The 21,605-nt window shown below is 40.7% G+C and overlaps 1 long non-coding RNA gene across 1 annotated transcript in view; it reads right to left on the reverse strand.

Moving 5' to 3' along the window:
- Window positions 1–1,127: 1,127 nt before the first annotated feature.
- LOC117080519 overlaps window positions 1,128–21,605 on the reverse strand; it is a 139,325-nt gene continuing 118,847 nt past the window's right edge. Inside the window, exons 2-4 of the long non-coding RNA XR_004435880.1 lie at window positions 14,487–14,643; window positions 13,294–13,367; window positions 1,128–1,189 (exon numbers count right to left, since the gene is read on the reverse strand). This is a non-coding gene — a long non-coding RNA (uncharacterized LOC117080519). The remainder of the gene's footprint in view (window positions 1,190–13,293; window positions 13,368–14,486; window positions 14,644–21,605) is intronic.

The raw sequence follows: 21,605 nt of genomic DNA on the forward strand, positions 1-21,605 counted from the left end.
CAAGGTGACAAAGCTAGTTTGTTCATTCTTTGTTTACTTGATTTGATTTCTTTTTTTTTTTTTTTTTCCTCTCTCTCTCTCTCTCTCACTGTTATTGAAATAGGGGCTATTTGAATTCAGCTGTAGAGGTGTTAAAAAAAAGAATCACATGTTTATATGTGTGGGGTTTGCAGGGTATGTAACTACCCTGCTTGAAGTTTTGGTCCCGGAAGGGTCTTCAAAGGGCATTTAATTCACATTGTATTGAGAGGAAATAGATGAAGAAATGGGAAGTGATTATCTCGGGACCCCAAAGCCAGTCACTAAAAGGGCCAGAACAAGATTGCACATTTCCAAGGCACCCAGACGTGAGCTTTCAAAATCAAGACCCACTTTCACCCACAGTCATTGATGATGAAAACCATGGGTTCAATAGATGTTGCTGCTTCAGATTTATAAGCACACACAAAACTCTTGTACCTCTGGAGCGAACCCACCAGCCATCAATGACTGCATGAGGCCTTTCCCCCAGCTCTTTGCTCTCAATGGTAATTCCCTTTGCCGTAACTTTCTGTTTTCTGCAGTGCCAGCCAGTTGTGACTGGTTGTGGCATCTCTAACAAAACACACTGGATGTTGTTGTAAAGTCCCATGGTTGCATTTCAGAGCTAAAAATAGGACTATGCTATATCATCTGATATTTTCAGATGATCAGCTACACCACTCCCCTCCTTTCTGGAACTAACAGAGGTAAGTGGATTTAAAAATTTTTTTCTTTGAATAGCTCAATTTAGAGAACAATAGAGCCATTACATAAGCATACTTAATTTCAGCTCTACACACTTAGCCCATTACCCCAACCCACTTTCCCCTCATTTCATGGGCTACTAAAAATATTGAACTAAATAGTGTGACCCACCTGGAAATGAGTGTGTCCACTGTTTAGCCTGAATGAGTGCTTGTGTGTGTTAAAGGAACACGGTGCCTTCCAGGTGTTACCTCACATTTGGTTTCATTTTACTTTTCTCTAGTCATATGCCTTTGCCCTGACTTCTATGCCTATTTTTACATTTTATTTTGCAGAAATTATGTATTTTTGTAATGCAGTTTACAAAAAAAGATAAGAATATTAATCAGTCAATGTGCTTACTTTCATCAGCTTCAGTCAAACTTCTATTTACCCATCTTCAAATTATTTGCTCAAATTCTATCTGCAAGGCAAAATGAAATTAAATAAGGAAAGAATCCTGCTACTGAGGATTAAAAGCACCTTTGACATAATAACTAATGAATTTTGCAGACTGGCTGTGAACGTGGCTGACAGCATCAAATAGATATGCTAGTGGTGAATTTTTGCTCTGTCCATGTGAATACAACCTCAATTTAAGATCACAATAAAATTTGAAACAGTGACGCAAGAGTGAGATTTAACCTCATTAAAATCAGGGAGCACATCTTCTTTTAATAAGTGTTTCAAACATGTTTACATATAGACTCACCCAGGCAAAGTAACCATGATAACTGTTTTTAAAGTGAAATACATTAATATGTTACCTACTCTACAAAAACAAGAACCTTAAGAAGCAAAATAATAATCATCATTTGAAATATGAATAGTTACCTGAAAACCTATAGCAATCCAAAGCCAAATTTAAGATGAACAAACTTAAGACGTCCAAAATTTAAGTTGAGACAGTTCTTTGATCTTGGCAGGCTACAAAATAAATACGAGTTCCCCTCCCTTTATGTCACACACAAAATTTAGAGGTGGGCTCACTTGGATAATATTTGTACTAAGATATATAACATCATCTAGAATATAAGTCAGAGTACCCAGCTATTTCTCTCTTTTGCGAGTATTCACTTTAAAATTACAAGTTCCAATTCATTTTTAGGTTTCAAATGATCTAAACTGTATCTGTTTGTAAAATGCCTACATTCCTTGGCTTTTTCTTCATCAAGGAAGTGAATAGGTATCTTAGCAAGAGATGTCGTGGGGAAGATGGCAAGCATTGTACTATGCATTGCTGAATGGGTTCAGAAAAGTTTATATTATCATAAAAACAAATTGACATCAATAGCATAATTGCTGCATGAATAATCTTAGAACAAGTGAGACCTTTCAAGGCTTTTTTTATTGTAAGCAATCATTATGCTCACCACATAAAACAAATGCCTTCTGGGAATTTTTTAAATAAGACTCAGCTTTCTCTAGCTCGTATTTCTTGGTTTCAACATGAGATATCTAAAAGATGAAAGAAGCTGTTCTGTTGTGTGTAGCCATGGGTGATTTATGCAGTAAATTAAGGGAAAAAGTTGCACATGTAATGAGATACTGGTGAGCGAGTTCTCATTACCATCATAATATTTGGCACCAAAATTTAATAACTCTTTTTGCATGTGAATGCCAAAGAGCATTTTAACATTAATTAAAAGCCCATAATCATGCTGGATGAAAGAGAGAGTGTTAACCCAACTTTACATATGAGATACGGAGTCCCAGAGATTAAGAAAATGACCCAGGCAGATTTTTTAAATTATTCATAATGCCACAATATGTCGATGGTGAGAGGGAAATCGGCATAGACTCCCACAACTACTGCTGTTCTCATCCTTGCCTTGTATGGAACAGAAGCCTGGTAATTAGGGCTTCTGATTTCTACAGATGTTCCCACTCCCTCTTCTGCCCTGCATTCCCTTAGCACTAATGAACTCAGTATTAATTTGCAATCGATGATTGAGAAAATAAAAAGCTGTCTTTAATTCCTTTAGGGCAGAAAACAGCTCTTTAATTTTCTCTGAATTTCTCCATATTTCTCTGGCTTAGCTTCATGAAATGTGCAAGCAAAGAGTTCCTGGGTTGAGCAAACTTAAATGGGGCTTCTTTACTCCAAAAATTCTCAGAGCCTTGACTATACTGATGTACATTGCAAAACTCCAAGGAAGAAATATTACTTGCAGATTTATGTGACCACAAAATCTCCATTTAATGGATGTGGTAGGCAGAATAATGCTCTCCCAAAGATGTCCATTTCCTAATCCCTGGAACTTTACAAGGCAAAGGGGATAGAACTTTACAAGGCAAAGGGGAATTCCGGTAGCAAATGGAATTAAGGTTGCTAATCAGCCAATCTTAAAATAGTGAGGTTATCCTGGATTATCTGTGTGAACCCAATAAAATCACAAAGGTCCTTAAAACTAGAACCGGAAGGCAGAAGACAGTGTCAGAGCGATGCAGCATGAGAAACACCTGACCAGTCATTGCTGGCTCTGAAGATGCCGGGAGGCAGAGGAGTATGGGAAGCTGCAGAACTGGAAAAGAGAAGAATTCTCCCCTCCAGCCTCCCAAAGGAATGCAACACTGCTGATGCTTCTATTTTAACCCAGTGAGACCTCTTTCAGATTTTTACCTCCAGAACTGTAAGATAATAAATTTGTGTTGTATTAAGCCACCAAGTTTGTTGTGATTTATGACAGCAGCCATAAGAAACTAATACAGTGGGGCCCATTACTGTCCTACTAATATCTTCCAGAATTATAGTTCTGTATCACAATTTTTTAGAGAAATGCTATTCTACCTGTAACAGGGGCCCACATCAGACTGTCAATCAATAAATATTATAGACTGAATAATTCATTTTTATTGTATGAAAATGGTTAGTACTTGGTCGTTAAGCCAGCCCATCTGTTAGCCTATTTCACTATCTTTGCATTTTATAACAACAATTTCTAGCAGCCGTTTTGAATCATCAAGCAAAAATGCATTTACTTTAAATGATGCTAAAATAAACGGTATGGAATAGATTCAGTGCATCTCAAATTTTAATGTGCATGCAACCACCTGGAGAATGCCCTCAAAATGCAGATTCTGATTCCGTAGCTCTGGCATGAGAACTGAGAGTGTGCATTTCTAACACGCTCCCAGGTGACACCAACGCTGGTCATCTGTGGACCAAACTTTAAATAGCAAAGAACAAAAGAGGCCAACCCCTGTCAGACCCTCTATTCCCTGCCATAGAAACCTTTCTGTTCTCCCAGGTGGAATTAGGCAAATCCTCCTGGCTCTGCTTTTAGGATCATTACTGACCCTAAGCAGAAGATATTCAAGGAATTTTAGTTTAATACTTAGAAGACTCAGCTTCTAGTTAATGCAGTATATTTGTAAATTATAAAATAAACATATTCTCATGAAAGACAATTTATAAAACAGAAGAAAGAGTAATTTTAATCATCCACAGTCTCAACACCCAAAGATATGCCTTATTAACATTTTAATATCTTTCCTTCAAGATTTCTTTCTCTACAGGGATTCTGTTTTACATATTGGACATCATATTGCATATCTCAGTGTTTTAATCTAACATCATGTATGCACATATATACATATACAGTGGTGATAGGTTGAATCATTGGTCTCAATTCTTCACTCCCCTCTAATAGAATTATATATCCACACTCTTGCCACTCTGGGGAAGAGCATCCCAACTTTTCTGCCTTCTAATAGAAATAGGTCTTTACTCTCATCAGACTGGTGAGCAGAGAGTTATTCCCAACACCTTGACTTTGGGATTAATCAAGTGATTTACATTGGCCAAAGGGTTATTAGCGGACAAATGCTTTTTAATGTAGGTTTTATTGTTTAAGATATGGCAAAGCCAACAGATCAGGAGACAGCTACCGCTGTACACATAGTTTGTTACACTCAACAGACCCCAAGACAAAAGGGCATGCCACATCATAATGCGGGGTCACACGGGAAGCACCAGGGTCAGTCAGGGGCAGAGGAAGCAGGGAGAAGATCTTCATTGTGGTTTCTGTGGGAAACATAATGGGCGAGGCAGGGTAAGCAGGTTTAGGATTGGCCACTTTGAATAATTTAGTGGACTCTATGGTATAGTTGTCTGGTATTTGTTCCTGGAGTATCGGCCCAGAATGTGAGAGTTCATTAATGGAGGTGGTTGGGGGGTATGAGCTCCGGAGTAGTTGATTTGTGTGTGAAAGGTGCACTCTTAGGCCAGTAGTTTGCTGTTTGCTATCTCTAGGAATTAGCTAACCCTGAGAGAGGGAGTCGCTCCAGGGTCAGCAAGGCCCCAAGATGTCAAAGCATCAACAAATACAGAGTAAAAAGACATGATTACCACAGCATGACGCAAACAAGGGTTTGGAATGTGCTGATGTGGTTGGGCTTGTTCTCTTGCAACGTGATTGTCTGCAACGAGAAAAGCTCATCCAGCCAGGGTTGCAGAACAACCACACAGGGAGCAGGCCTGGACCCAACTCAAGGTCAGGAACTAAGCCCGGCTGACTCCCAGCCAGCAGCGGAGGCAAACCGCAGCCAGCCCACGTAAGCCAGAAACTAATGCTTATTGCTGCCTGCCTCTGAGATTTTGTGGTTGTTTGTTATAGAGCATTATGGTGGCAATAGCTGAATATATTGGAAGTGGGGTACTGCCATAACAAATCCCAAAATATGTGCCATCAGCTTTAGGACTGGAGATTAGACAAGAAGGATATTGTTCTAAAAGCCTGGAAAAAATGTTGGTCCATGTTATATAGTAGTGAAAGTAAAACATTTGTTACAACTGTTACTTTCAATAAACCAAAAAACAGACAATGGACCTCATAAAGTTGGGATGATGACCAAGCAAGTTTCAATTCACAATGCTGATATGGTAAGTGGGTTGTTGAATTGCATTTGAAAAGCTATGATAACAGATGGGTTCTGTGATGGTTAATATTGAGTATTAACTTGATTGGATTGAAGGATGCAAAGTATTGATCCTGGGTGTGTCTGTGAGGGTGTTGCCAAAGGAGATTAACATTTGAGTCAGTGGACTGGGAGAGGCAGACCCACCCTCAACCTGGGTGGACACCATCTAATCCACTGCCAACATGGCTAGAATAAAGCAGGCAGAAGAAGTTGGAAGGACGAGATTCGCTGAGTCTTCTGGTCTTCATCTTTCTTCCGTGCTGGATATTTCCTGCCCTCAGATATCAGACTCCAAGTTATTCAGCTTTCAGACTCTTAGACTTCCACCAGTGGTTTACCAGGGGCTCTCAAGCCTTCGGCCACAGACTGAAGGCTGCACTGTTGGCTTTCCTACTTTTGAGGTTTTGGGACTCAGACTGGCTTCCTTGCTCCTCAGCTTGCAGTTGGCCTACTGTTGGACTTTACCTTGTGATTCTGTGAGTCAGTACTCCTTAATAAACTCCCCTTTATGTATACATCTATCCTATTAGTGCTGTCTCTCTAGAAGACCCTGACTTTGGTAGACAGATTTTGGTACCAGGAGCAGTTCTAAAGGAAGAGAATTTTAAGGATGGATTTCTTTAGTTGGTTTTGGGGTTTCTGGAGTTGGTTGCTTAATATGATTAGACTCAAAAATGCTAAGGACTCTACTTCTGATAGTATGGAGAACACTGATGGTCCTTGGAATGAACTGTTTAGAGAATTATGCAAAATAAATACATTTGATACTTCTGATTCATCGTTCATGAGAGGTAAGGAGTTTAGTGACTCTATACATAATACCTTTGACCATATGTAGAGAATCAAGAAATATAATGAAGTTGGTTGGTTGCTCCTAAGTTCACTGGACAAAGTGATGAAAGAAAAGGATGAGCTCAGAGATTCTAACTCCCAGCTCCAGAAGCACACACTGAGCCTCAAGTCTTCTAAGATTGCCCCAAGTGAGAGTCTTATCTCCTATAGACAAAGGGCTGAAATTGCAGAAAATCAGACATAAGCTCTTATAATAGAATGACTGACCGGCCAGGAAAGGTGCATGCTCAGTCTCACCAGGTGTCTACTGTTAAAGTGAGAGCATTGATTGGAAAAGAACAGGACACTGCAAATTGGAATGGGGATGTGTAAGAGGACCCTCATGATGCTGGGGACACTGAGCTTGTAAACTCTGATGAGATACTTTTGCCAGAGGAAACAGCCTCCCCACCCTCAGTGGTGGCAACATCCCCTCCCCCACCAACATGGCCATCAGCCTTTCCACATTTATCTGAGGAGTTAAACCCTGTACTGACTGAGCCAACAGTGATGGCCTCCCCTGAGGCAGTTACCAGGCAAGACAATGCTGATTCACCTCAGGACCCACCCCCAACACCCCTGTTTGCTTCTAGACCTATAAGTAGACTCAAATCCCAGTAGACCCCTAGAGGCAAAGTTCAGAGTGTGACCTACAGGGAGGTGCACTACACTCCAAAAGAACTGCTTGAGTTTTCTAATTTATATAGGCAGAAATCTGGAGAATAGGTATGGGAATGAATATTAAGGGTATGGGATAATGGTGGAAAGAACACAGAGTTGGATCAGGCTGAATTTGTTGATATGGGCCCACTAAGCAGGGATCCTGCATTTAATGTTTCAGCTTAGGGAATTTAAAAAGGTTCTAATAGTTTATTTGCTTGGTTAGCTGAAATATGGATTAAAAGATGGCCCACTGTGAGCGAGCTGGAAATGCTTGATCTCCCCTGGTTTAATGTAGAGGAAAGGATCCAAAGGCTTAGGGAGATTGGAATACTAGAGTGATTTAGTCACTTTAGACCTACTCATTCCAGCTGGAGGGGTCCAGAAGACATACCCTTCACCAGTACTTTCCAAAACAGATTTATGAGGGGAGAACCCATATCCTTGAAGAGCTTTGTGATTGCTCTTCTCTGTATGCCAGATCTTACAGTGGAAACCACAGTCACTCAATTAGAAAATTTAAATGCCCTGAGAATAATCGGATCTCAAGGTGGCAGTGGCCAAGTGGCAGCACTCAACTGTCAAAAGCAAGGTGGGCATAGTTACTGTAATGAACAGCAGAGGCAAAGCAGCAATCAGAATAGTCTGACTCGAGGAGAGCTCTGGCATTAGCTAATTAATCACAGTGCTTCTAGAAGTGAAATTGGTAGGAAGCCTACAGCATTCTTACTTGATTTGTATAAATAGAAAACTTCCAGGTCAAGTGGACAAGACTAATTTGAATTATAAAATAGAGAATCATGGCCCTTCTGTCAGTTTCCAGACTTGAGCCAGTTTACAGACCTAGAACCCCTTGAATGAAGGGGAGGCCAGGTTCCCTTGAGAAAGGGCCCCACTACACTACCAACAATTTATGCTGCTAATCTTTCTCCCATCCTTCCCACAAGAAAACCTCCAGCCTTTTACCAGAGTAACTGTGCACTGGGGAAAGGGGAACGATCAGACTTTTTGGGGACTACTGGACACTGGCTCTGAGCTGATGTTGATTCCAAGGGACCCAAAACATTACTGTTGTCCCCCAGTTAAAGTATGGGCTCATGGAGGTCGGGTAATTAATGGTGTCTTAGCTCAGATCCAACTTACAGTGGGTCTAGTGTGTCCCTGGACTCATCCTGTTGTCGCTTTCCCAGTGCCAGAATGCATAATTGGCATAGATATACTTAGCCGCTGACAGAACCCCCACATTGGCTCCCTGACAGTTAGGGTGAGGACTATTACAGTGGGAAAGACCAAATAGAAGCCATTAGAACTGCCTCTACCTAGAAAAATAGTAAATCAAAACCAATATCGCATCCCTGGAGGGACTGCAGAGATTAACGCCACCATCAAGGACTTGAAAGACGCAGGGGAGGTGATTCCGATTCCCACCACATTCCCATTCAACTCTCCCATTTGGCCTGTGCAGAAGACAGATGGATCTTGGAGAATGACATTGGATTATTGTAAGCTTAACCTAGTAGTGACTCCAATTGCAGCTGCTGTACCAGATGTGGTTTCATTGCTTGAATGAATTAACGCATCTCCTGATATCTGGTATGCAAATATTGATTTGGCAAATGTCTTTTCCTCCTTTCCTGTCCATAAGGCCCACCAGAAACAATTTGCCTTCATCTGGCAAAACCAGGAATACTCTTTCACTGTCTTACCTCAGGGGTATATCAACTCTCTAGCTTTGTGTGATAATCTAGTTCACAGAGATCTTGATCACTTTTCCCTTTCACAGAACATCATACTGGCCCATTGTATTGATGACATTATGCTGATTGGATCCAGTGAGTGAGATGTAGCAAACACATTGGACTTATTGGTGAGACATTTGCATGCCACATGATGGGAAATAAACCCAACTAAAATTCAGAGACCTTTTACTCAGTAAAATTTCTAGGGCTCCTGTGGTGTGTGGCCTATATCTTTATATATCTTTATATCCTTCTAAGGTGAAGGAAAAGTTGCTGCATTTGGCCCCTCCTACAAACAAGAAAGAGGCACAATACCTAGTGGGCCTATTTGGATGCTGGAGGCAAAACATTTTCATCTGGATGTGTTACTCTGGCCCATTTATCAAGTGACCCAAAAGGCTTCTGATTTTGAGTGGGGTCCAGAACAGGAGAAGGCTCTGCTGCAGGTCCAGGCTGCTGTGTTAAGTGGTTTGCCACTTGGGCCATATGACCCAGCAGATCCAGTAGTGCTTGAGGTGTCAGTGGCAGATAGGGATGCTGTTTGGAGCCCTTGGTAGGCCCCCATAGGTGAATCACAGCAGAGGCCTCTAGGATTTTGGAGCAAGGCCCTGCCATCTTCCACAGATAACTACTCTTCTTTTGAGAGACAGCGCTTGGCCTGTTACTGGGCTTTGGTGGAAACTGAACGCTTGACTATGGGTCATCAAGTCACCATGCGACCTGAACTGCTATCATGAACTGGGTGCTTTCTGACCCATCTAGCCATAAAGTGGGTCATGCACAGCAGCATTCCATCATCAAATGGAAGTGGTATATATGTGATGGTTCTAAAGCAGGTCCTGAGGGCACAAGTAAGTTACATGAGGAAGTGGCTCAAATGCCCATGGTCCCCACTCCTGCCACCCTGCCTTCTCTTCCCCAGTCTGCACCAATGACCTCATGGAAGTTCCCTATGATGATTTGACAGAGGAAGAGAAGACTAGGGCCTGGTTCACAGATGGCTCTGCATGATATGCAGGCACCACCCGGAAGTGGACAGCTACACCACTACAGCCCCTTTCTAGGACATCTCTGAAGGACAGTGGTGAAGGGAAATCTTTCCAGTGGGCGGAACTTCAAGCAGTGCACCTGGCTGTGCACTTTGCTTGGAAGGAAAAATGGCCAGATGTGTGATTAAATACTAATTCATGGGCTGTAGCCAATGGTTTGGCTGGATGGTCAGGGACTTGGAAGAAGCATGATTAGAAAATTGGTGACAAGGAAATTTGGGGAAGAGGTAGGTGGATGGACCTCTCTGAGTGGTAAAAAACTGTAAAGCTATATGTATCTCATGTGAATGTTCACTAAAGGGTGACCTCAGTAATCAAGTGGATAGGATGACTCATTCTGTGGATACCACTCAGCCTCTTTCCCCAGCTACCCCTGTCATCACCCAATAGGCCCATGAACAAAGTGGCCATGGTGGCAGGGATGGAGGTTATGCATGGGCTCAGAAACATAGACTTCCACTCACCAAGGCTGACCTGGCTACAGCCACTGCTGAGTGCCCAGTTTGCCAGCAGCAGAGACCAACACTGAGCTCTCGATGTGGCACCATTCCTCAGGGTAATCAGCCAGTTACTTGGTGACAGGTTGATTATATTGGACTTCTTCCATCATGGAAAGGGCAATGGTTTGTTCTCACCAGAATAGATACTTACTCCAGATATGGGTGAGCCTATCCTGTGTGCAATGCTTCTGCCAAGACTACCATCGGTGGACTCATGGAATGCCTTATCCACTGTCACGGTATACCACAGAGCATTGCCTCTGACCAAGGCACTCACTTTACGACCAAAGAAGTGCGGCAATGGGCTCATGCTCATAGAATTCACTGGTCATACCATGTTCCCCATCATTCTAAAGCAGCCAGATTGATAGGATGGTGGAATGGCCTTTTGAAGTCAAAATGACACCACCAACTAGGTGACAGTACTTTGCAGGGCTGGGGCAAAGTTTTCCAGAAAGTTGTGTATGCTTTGAATCAGAATCTAATATATGGTACTCTTTCTCCTAGAGCCAGTATTCATGGGTCCAGGAATCAAGGGATGGAAATGGAAGTGGCGTCACTCACCATCACCCCTAGTGACTCTCTAGCAAAATTTGTGCTTCCTGTTCCTGGGACATTACAACATTACGTTCTGCTGGCCTAGAGGTCTTAGTTCCAGAGGGAGGAATGCTGCCACCAGGAGACACAACAATGATCCCATTAAACTGGAAGTTAAGATTGCCACCTGGATACTTTGGGCTCCTCCTACCTCTAAGTCAACAGGCTAAGAAGGGAGTTACAGTGTTGGCTGGGATTATCGGCCCAGTCTGTCAAGATAAAATCAGTCTACATATGACATCCCTTAGGGCGTCTCTTATACCATACCCTGTGATTAAGGTCAATGGGAAACTATAACAACCCAATCCAGGCAGGACTACAGATGACTCAGACCATTCAGGAATGAAGGTCTGGGTCACTCCACCAAGTAAAAATTCATGACCCAATGAGGTACTTGCTGAAGGCAAAGGGAATACAGAATGGATAGTAGAAGAAGGTAGTCATCAACACCAGCTACAACCACATGACCAGCTGCAGAAACAAGAACTGTAATTGTCATGAGTATTTCCTCCTTATTTTGTTAAGAATATGTCTGTGCATGTATACACTTGTACTAAGGAAATATCTTCATTTTATTTCCTTTCTTTTTCATTTATCATATGGCATAAGATTTATTGACTTTATATCAGCAATTAAGTGTTGTTAACTTTATGTAATAGCATTTAGGTTAAGGATTAGTACACTTCCATTTGTACAAAGAATAGTTGTATTATGTTAGGCATAATTATGACCTTATTATTGATTGTCTTTATTTGAAGATTATGTATGTCAGGAGATGCATGGGTTCAAGTTGACAAAGGGTGGAATTGTGATGGTTAATACTGTATGTCAACTTGATTGGATTGAAGGATGCAAAGTATTGTTTCCGAGTGTGTCTGTCAGGGTGTTGCCAAAGGAGATTAACATTTGAGTCAGTGGGCTGGGAGAGGCAGACCCACTCTCAATCTGGGTGGGTGCCATCTCATCAGCTGCCAACATGGCTAGAATAAAGCCAGGAGAAGAAGTTGGAAGGATTTGACTCGCTGAGTCTTCCGGCCTTCATCCCTCTTCTGTGCTGGATGCTTCCTGCCCTCAAATGTCAGACTCCAAGTCATCCAGCTTTTGGACTCTTAGGTTTACATCTGTGATTTGCCAGGGGCCCTGGGCCTTCAGCCACAGACTGAAGGCTGCACTGCCAGCTTCCCTACTTCTGAGGTTTTAGGATTCAGACTGGCTTCTTGCTCCTCAGCTTGCAGATGGCCTATTGTGGGACTTCACCTTGTGTTTGTGTGAGTCAATACTTCTTAATAAAAGTCGCTTCATATATACATTTAACCTATTAGTTCTGTCCCTCTAGAGAACCCTGACTAATACAGGTTCCAAGTAAAACATGGCTACCTTCCAACAGAATTGAGAGCAAATAAACATGGCCCAGAAATCCTGCATTTACAGGGAATAAAAAAAATCTATATTGAGAAAATTTCTGTTAACATGAACTAAAAGCAATTGTGACTTTTTGAGATATAAAACTTCTTCTAGTCTCCTCCTACCCCAACCTTCCACAGGGAGGATGCAGGCTGAGAGGGTGACTCAGACACCAAATAGGGCATATTCTCCAATGCCCTCTTTAGAAGTGACCAAGGGGGTTTTTGGCAACGGACCTCCCAAAGAGTGGAGCCAAAAACCACAGAGAAATAATGAACTGAGATTTGGGGAGCTCAGCCCAGGGAGCAGTAATGGGGTCTAAGCCAGTAAGAATATTCACTTCTCCCAAGGTGCAACATTCATCAACCAGGATTTCACAGTGTCTATAAACCATGACCACTATGTGCATCTCACTCTTCTGCCATTAGAATGACGCCAGCAGGGGATGAGATTTGGAAGGATCTTGGGATGGACACAAGCACCTGTGGGATGGATGTGAAGAAAGATAATGGAAAGCAGACCAGGGTTGATTGAATTATTGGTGCCAGTTCTTTTTTTCCCTCATAAGAGAATCAGACATAACTCATTCTTGCCATCTTCTCAAGGCAATCAGAGGATACTTCCCCATCCCTCACTTTAGGTGGGGCCATGTGACTTGCTTTGGCCAATTAGAAGTTGGCAGACAGGAAGCCAGCGGATGCTTACAATGTGCTGCGTGGTTGCACTCACCCTCTTGCCCCGTAGGAGACTCCCATGAGAAGAGCTTACCCCTGGTAGCAGATACCCCTTCAACCTGGGCTCCAAAATGAGTACAGAGCAACATACCTGAGCCCAGATCTGCAGCCTGCAACCAAGGCCGGTTTACCTGAAGCCAAAAGCAGAGTCTTATTCCAGCTAACCTGCAAACATATGCAAAATAAGTGTTTATTGTTTTCTGCCATACAGATTTAATGTTTGTTATGTGGCTTTATTAAGGCAATAGTAGACTAAGATATGTATTTTCCCATGTCATTTCATATTCTTTAAAAAGCACTCTTATAAATGCATTGATTCCATTGAAAAATTTCATTTAGTTAACTATTTCCTGATTCTGAAATATTAGGGGTTTTACTAAATCTGGTTTTTTGCCTCTATTTTTTGCTTCTTGTAACAATGCTATTAATAACATATTAATCCATAATTTTTCCATACTTTGATTTATTTTCATAGGGTTAAAACTGGATAATAACATCTACTTCACAGAGCTGTTGTGATGATTAAGAGACTTAAAATAATTAAGTGCTAAACATATCATCTTTCATGTAATAAGCATTCATTAATGATTGTCATTGCTTTTTGTTATAGAGTTCCAAAAGTAAGAAAAACAATTCCAAGATCTTGATATGAAATGTAAAACTATTTTCCAATAGTTATACCCATTTATACTGCTAACAGCATCATGTGAGTTTTAGCATATCTTCAAACAACTCCATTTTTTTAACCTTGGCTATTTTGACAGCTAAGAAATAATGTCTTGCTGATATTTTAATTTTTATAGTTTTTATTACAAGTGAAGTGGAAATTATTTTATAAATTGTCTAACCATTCATATTTTCTCTTCTGCAAATTACCCAGTTAACACGTCCATTTAACATGCCCATTTCCATCCAGTCATGATGTTGGTCTTTCTCTGACCTGATAGACTTACCTGGTGCCAAAGACCTCATTGATTTCCGAGTGTTTCTGTGGCCACTGGGCACTTGAAGTGTTTCTATTGCCACAAGCTGATATGATAATATTTTGGATATAGTGAGTTTAATGAAACATATTATTAGAATTTATTGTATATGTTTCTTTTTACTTTTTAAAATATAGCTGCTAGACAATTTTAACTACATATTTCTATTGGACAGAGCTACTTAGACCTTTGAATATCCCTTGCTCTGAAATTCTTCTTTGTCAAAACTCTCATTGCCCACGCCCTCATGTTGGGTTCTCCTGCTATTACATGGTCTATCACCTGTAGTCTGTTGTCATACCTTCTAGATAATGCTGCGTTGAGTCCAACCCATCTCCTCCAAGTCCCTGCTGCATTTCATTCTCTGAGTCTCACCTCCTCCTAATTCAGTTCCATCCTCCTGTGATGAATCCTTCCAGGTCTCACAACACATCTCAATTAGGTTCTATTACAGATTCCTGGATGAAATGGCAAACTTGATAAGGATTTTTAAATTCTATAATGTGTGTTAAATAGATTATACTCACTGCTATCTACATGTTTATATTCCATTTATTCTATTTTCTAGCAATAAAACACATGGTTTTTCAAATGCTGAGTATTTTTTATTTGCAAGTGCCATTGAAAGTTTACAAACATACAAAGCTAGTAAACAATTGCGTATGTTTTTCAAATTCCCCTACCTCTGCCCACACCTTCAAACGTAACCACTGTGAATCCTCTCAAAACCACAGTTGGTGAAGACAGGCAAAGGTTATATCTGTAGCCACAAACCCTCAAAAGTTTCCTAACACCGACTCTAGCTGACTAAAATGTCACAGACATTTACTCATAATCCCTGGGGTTTTTGAATCTATAAGGCAGCATGGGTGTGAGTTAATTTACCTGGCTACAGTAGAATTTTTAAAAGCCCTTTATGAAGGATTCAAGAAAAAGAAGTCTATAATGCAGATGCAAAGTGGAATTCTTAATGTATTGAAAGGGATTACCATATGTAACGTGGAAATTCAACCTCGTTTTTTAGATCCACAGCTCTTTTCTTGTTGCCTGAATTCATAATTGTGAGGCTCGTTTGCCTTAGGGAAGTATCTGCAGCACATTTTTAATGCCAGACCAGCTCCTTCCACCGTTCTTGCCCCTTTCCAGCAAGCTATTTCCCACCTCCCCCAACATCCCCATGGCTGCCCAGGAATTAAAACCAATTTGAATATGTAATCATGTGGAATAATAAGCACAAGTGTACTCTCTGGGGTGCTCTCTGGCTACTACTCATCTCCTTGCATCTAGTTTCCTAAGTGCCTTTGAGAGATGCTGAGAACGCCATGTTGACGGTTAACCTTTTAACAGTTTTGCCATTCTCTGTTCACCCTGGCTACAAGCCCAGCTCTAAAGGAGGCACAGGAAGTGGGGTGAAGGAAGGGTTTCCTTCCTTCTGAGACTCACTGGAGAAACATTCTCCATAGCCTGAGGAAGAGAGTTGGGCAGGCTTTGAAGAGTGTATTTTTAAAACATTCATTATTCTGACAATGGAGTTTCATGAAACTAGCTTTCATTCCTTTTATGCAAGTCAAATAGAGATTTCCCAAAACACATTACCATACCAGGAAGTAAATAACTATTGCCTTGTTTTATGAATATGAGAAATTTCTGTGAAGATGCCTAAATATTTTGATTAATTTAAAAGTAGATGAGCTGATGTGTAGGTATTTGCAACATCAAAGTACTTTTCTGATTGAATCAGTTTCAAAAAGGCAATATAAAAGGTAGAGCATTCATCTTAAATAGCAATTTAGAAGTAGATGCTTTGGGTATTCTGAGGCATTCAAAATCTGATTATTTTGATATCGATACTGCTATTTTGATGCAAACACTACAGTGATCAATTTGGTGGATGTGAGGGGGGGGCCTCACTCTGTATCTTGTATTCCTTATTAAAATGTAAAAGCATCCACTGTACCTCTTGAATATATAAGAATAATGAACAGTACCAGTAAATATCTGAATTGCAATCAGTGTTGTTTTGCCTGTATCGTTTCATTTCATCTTCAAAGCATGTGTCTGGGAGACAGATATTATTAGGATTAATCACTGATGTTGCTGAGATTGAGACTTCCTTCCCAGTTGGTTATAAAGATCTAAGAATAAATTATCTTTCTTGAACTCGAGCATATCCATTAAGGTCAGAATTTCTGCAGATTGAGCTTGAGCTATTTTTAGGTAGGGTTCTAAAAAGCAGCTGCAATTCAAGTGTCACAGTGCATGCCTTTTTGGCTCAGCAGTTGATACTTCTTTTTCATGCTATTCTCCTTCCCCAGACTCCTGGGACCACCGCATACAGGGTGCTTGGGACATGCTGCACTGGACTATGCACACACCCCATGTCTCCAACATGACTATAAGCCCCTTGAGTTTTACAATATGCAAAACCTTAGCACAGAGCTCTATGCAATTAATATTGACCAATGTTCATTGATAATAAGGTTCTACAAAATTTCAGAGGCCACCAGGATCCATCACAGTCCTGACTCCAAGGCAGAAGACAGAGTCACCAAGAACTGAGACATGCTGTCGAGTCACAATCAGAAGAGAAACTGGAGTTGAGGACGAGCCAGCCCTGGCCACACAGAGAAGTGAAAACCTCCATTTAATGGTCAGAGGCACAGTCCAAAGTTAGGCATCAGAGAAGTGTTCCGTTTTGGTCACTATTATTTCTTAAGAGTCTTTCTGAGCACTCTCAAAACTAAACGGCTAGAGGTCCAGGGCCCTTGCTCTCAGTGTCTGATCAGCTGCTGTCATGTGCCCCATGGTTTTTTCCATCCTTCCTAGCAGCACAAACCAACTGGTTTAGCCTAACATTGATAAAACTATACAATCTTAGATTTGGAAGAATGCTTTAAAGCAAATAGCAAAGCTCTTAGCTAATTTTCTAATTTTGTTGCTACAAGAATAAAGAATTTAATGTGGGTATGGAGGGAGAGTTATTTGGGTCCATTTTTCTTCTGGTCTTTCCCCTTTTCCAAATGTATAGGCAATCCTGCACTCATTGCCTCAGGAAGGGGAGGCAATTAGTCAGAAGATATAAATAGCCAACTGGCGCTTTTTGTTTCTGTGTTTTAAAAGGGGGAACTTAGAATTTTGGGGATGATGTAAAGATCAAATGTGTGGGAGAAACACAGGTCAAAGAGCATTGACTTCCTCCACTCACTGCCTAAAATAGGATTCTCTGAGGTCTGAGGCAAGGAGAGTGAGGAGCAGATAATGATGAGAACAGACAGAATGAGGGGTTCAAGAGCCAGGTTCCCTTCTTTCTGGGCAGTTCCCAGGAGGAGCTAGCAATACCCCAAAGAGATGGCTTCATGCAAAGTCTAGGCACACCAGTTCATTGCCTCTTAAAGATGTCTGGCGTGAATCCAGGAGGCGGAGCTTGCAGTGAGCCGAGATCGCGCCACTGCACTCCAGCCTGGGTGACAGAGCGAGACTCCATCTCAAAAACAAACAAACAAACAAGATTTTCAGCCCTCAAGCTATGCAACAAAACATCTGTGTGAGCCTCCAGTTCTAAAAGGCCATGCTGCAAGCCAAATACTGTCTCAGGGTAACTCAGTGGGAACAGATGGCTCAGGGAACAGAAGGCTCACCCTCCCTCAGTGTGCTACTCAAGGTACTAAGTAAATCCCAACAGGGTCTTTGTCTCAATCCCCGGGAAGAAGAGAGAAACCAACAATAATCTGAGATTGTTACCCTTAGCCTGCTAGTACAAAGATAAAACATCAAATTGAGTTAGAGGAAATGTTATTTTTCTAGATCAACGCAGTCTGTGGACTGAGATTCATAGATCTACTATACACATAAACACATGTAAAACTACCTAAGACATAAAATGTTACCTATATTATTAGCAATATAATATTATCACTGAGTTGAAAATCAGCTACAAAATCTGAATGCCAATTGACCTCCACGTGGTTATCTTACGTCCAGATGAAAAAACGTTGGCTCAAGTCATTGCCTTTTAAAAATCCATTATTAAAAGAGAAAATACTAATTAAACATTCATTGTCACTTTAGGGTAAAGAGAAAAGAAGAAGGTGGAGTAAGTGTCTAGCTTTATTCCACAGGAATTTGTCCTCGTCTCTGCTTCATTCAGCACTCTGACAATTCCTTGGCAAAGTGTAGAATATATATGCATCTCTATTAAATATTTTCCTCTGCTAGATTTTACTCTTTCAACTACGCTCCTTTTTTTTAATTTTAATTTTTATTTTTTTAGAGATGGAGTCTTGCTCTGTTATCCACCTGGGGTGCAATGGCATAATCATAGCTTACTGTAAACTTGAACTCCTGAGCACAAGTGATCCTCCCACCTCAGCCTCCCAAAGTGCTGAGATTACAAGTGTGAGCCACCATGCACAGCCCAATTATGTCACTTTTGAGTATTAATTAAGACAACTGAGATTTTGCCTGCCCACCCAACATCACATTGTGTTAAATTTAAGCACCATATGAATGTACTTCTTTAATAACTTCTTTACTATTTTCCTTGTTCTTCCATTTTACTATTTCTGCAAACCTCCTAATATAGACCATTCAGTCTATCTCCCTTTTCCTCTCCTACACCCTGCTAGCTCAGCATGAGCTGCTGGAGAAAACTCCCACATCAGTGCAGATTGGTGTCACAACCGAAGCAAGGCTTCCAAATGCAGCTGGCCATCAGCATTTCGCAGGAATGTCTCTCCTCCCTTGGCCAGGTGGCACCACTCTCTCCTGATTCTCCTCCTGTCTCCCCACTCTTTGTTTCTCAGTCTTCTTTATAAGCTCTTTTTCTTCTTTTCTTAGATATTCATGCTCCCTGCATTCTGGCGGGTGCTCTCATTCAACGTGCCCCTCCTGGGAAATCTCAGGCACTGTGATAACTTTGACAATCTGTACAAGCTAATGATTCCCAGATCCTTATCTCCAGCCCAGGGCCTTCTGAGCTCCATGTCTGTAAGTTAATAGACATCTGTCGCGACATCATTAACACATTTTAAACACAAGCCCTAAAATTAACTCATTTTCTATTATCTCATCCAGCAACTCCTGTATTTCCAATTTTGATAAAGACCATCTTTTTGTGTGTGCATGTACATACTTGGTTTGATCTCTGTTCCATTCTTCCTAGAATGTTTGATTGTATCCCACGTTCATTAGCAGGTGACCATATTGGCTATTTCTCCAATAAAAAATGAAACAGACCATGTGCCTGCACCTAACTAGTACCCAATAAATAGTTGCTAAGTGAATCATTTCCATGATCCAATAGTTTAATAATCTTATCAAAAAAGACAATAAGTATACTGATAAAACTTACATTTAAGAACCAGTGACCCCACTTTATACTCATTCTTTTCCTTTCCTAAATGCTGATGATCGATTCATTTACTATTTCACTTCGGGTACACATCAAGCTTATTGGTTTATAATTCATAAAGTTACGAGAATGAGTAGACAGTTTCTCTTCTTTCTTTTGGATTTCAGAATTAAAATGGGTCTCTGTGGACGTATGGGCACATGCTCATGCTCTGTAATTCCTCATCAATTGTCATTTACTGTCCCACAACCTTACCTGCCCTTTCTCAGGAACCAATGACCTGGTTTAGACAAACATGGCTAATATGAACTCATTTGGATAGCTCTTTCTGATTCTTAGAGAAATCTAAGAATTTAGATTCCTCTTACTAATATTTATTTTTCCCTTCTGACTGAAAATACTTCTCTTTGACCAAAAAGAAAAAAATTCTAACACCAATTCAATATTTCTGGAATTTTTTCTCCTATTGTCTATTAACATTAATTTTCCTTAAGTAATCAATATTCTTTCCTTATTTTTCTCACTCAAAAAGTGACTGTGAGATTCCACTTTTGTTGTCCTTTGTGCTTTTTGCAAACCTCCATTCATTCTGGGTTTTAACTTTCCTGACTCAGCTTTTCCAGTTTCCCAACTCAGCTTTTCCAGTTTCCTGACTCCATTTCTGCTTAGTTTCTTTCCTCTCCTTCCAGCTCACGGTTGTATTATTCTAAAATTAGTATTACAATCCAACAAATACATTGACAAATAATAGTTATTGAGCATTTATTATGTGCTAGACACATCACATTCAATATTTTAATTTCACCATAACCCAGTGGAGTAGTTATTACTAAGATCCCTCTGTTATAGATGAGGAAATGAGACTTAATGAGATTCAGAAGTTTCCCAGTGTCACAGAGCTAGTAAACTACAGATCCAGAGGCTTAAGCCCAGGTCTGAATGACTAAAAGCCAAGGCCCTACTGTTCAAGTTTAGTCTTCTTCTATGTGAAAAGTACCATAACACTGAGCTCACAAACTCAAAGGCTCCAGAAGTCATATATTAATAGGAAATGCACATGAGTGAAGATGGCCAAGTGTGTTCATAGCAAGCACATTGGAATATTCTTTCCTTCCACAAACATGTTTTTTCCTTTTTTCTGTTATCTTCACACTTTCAAGATAAACACATAGGGAAAAATATTCTCTAATTATGCAAAAAGTAATAATGTGAGTTTGATAAATGGCAGTGGATATTAGGGTTAATGTAACCAACAAGAAGTAGGGGCACTGCTGTGAACAGAAAAGCATAGTCCCCACTTCAGTGATTCTCAAGGTGTGGACTCTGACCCTGACCAGCAGTATCTGTATCGCGTGGGAGCCTGTTAGAAATGCTAATTTGAGGGCCCCATCCCAGGCCTACTGAATGAGAAATTCTAAGGTGGGGCCCAGAAAACTGTGGCTTAACAAGCCCCCTAGGTGATTCTGACGCACACTCAGGTTTGAGAAACACTGCTGTACCTAAAGGGAATACCTCCCACTCCTCTCCAGCTGATTGTTTCCATGTGGGGAGTATGGATCTTAGGTCATCAGTGCCTCCATGTTCAAAGGGAAGCAGAAGTCTCCATTATTTTAATTCTTCCAATTATTAAATACTGCTTCAAATGTTTTTAATATGCAATAGATGAAACAAAACACATGTAGACTAGTCCTGGCCTATAGAACACCAGTAAATGATCACTGAATAGAACCTAAGTTATATTAAACATTAGAATTATTTTACTAGTAACTACTTATGGAAATATCAATTAATTAGCAAATCAAGGACAGTCTCCTTTTCATTATAACCACTTGTTGTTTGGGAGAGCAACCTGCCTACCTTATAATAACATTTGATAGAGTTTAAATGTTTTGATCAAGGTTTTTTTTTACCCTGCCTGGAATTATCAAGATATGATTCATGTTTGAATTGTGATTTTAACTATTATGAACTAAAACATTAGCTCTAAGTGATATGGACAGGAGGCAGAGAAATGCTGGGTAGAAAAGGATGGTTCTCCAGCAAAGGCCCCACCCTCAAGCCTGGAAACCC

This window comes from Trachypithecus francoisi, unplaced genomic scaffold, assembly GCF_009764315.1.
Source record: "Trachypithecus francoisi isolate TF-2019V2 unplaced genomic scaffold, Tfra_2.0 Lachesis_group8, whole genome shotgun sequence".
NCBI classification, from domain to species: domain Eukaryota; kingdom Metazoa; phylum Chordata; class Mammalia; order Primates; family Cercopithecidae; genus Trachypithecus; species Trachypithecus francoisi.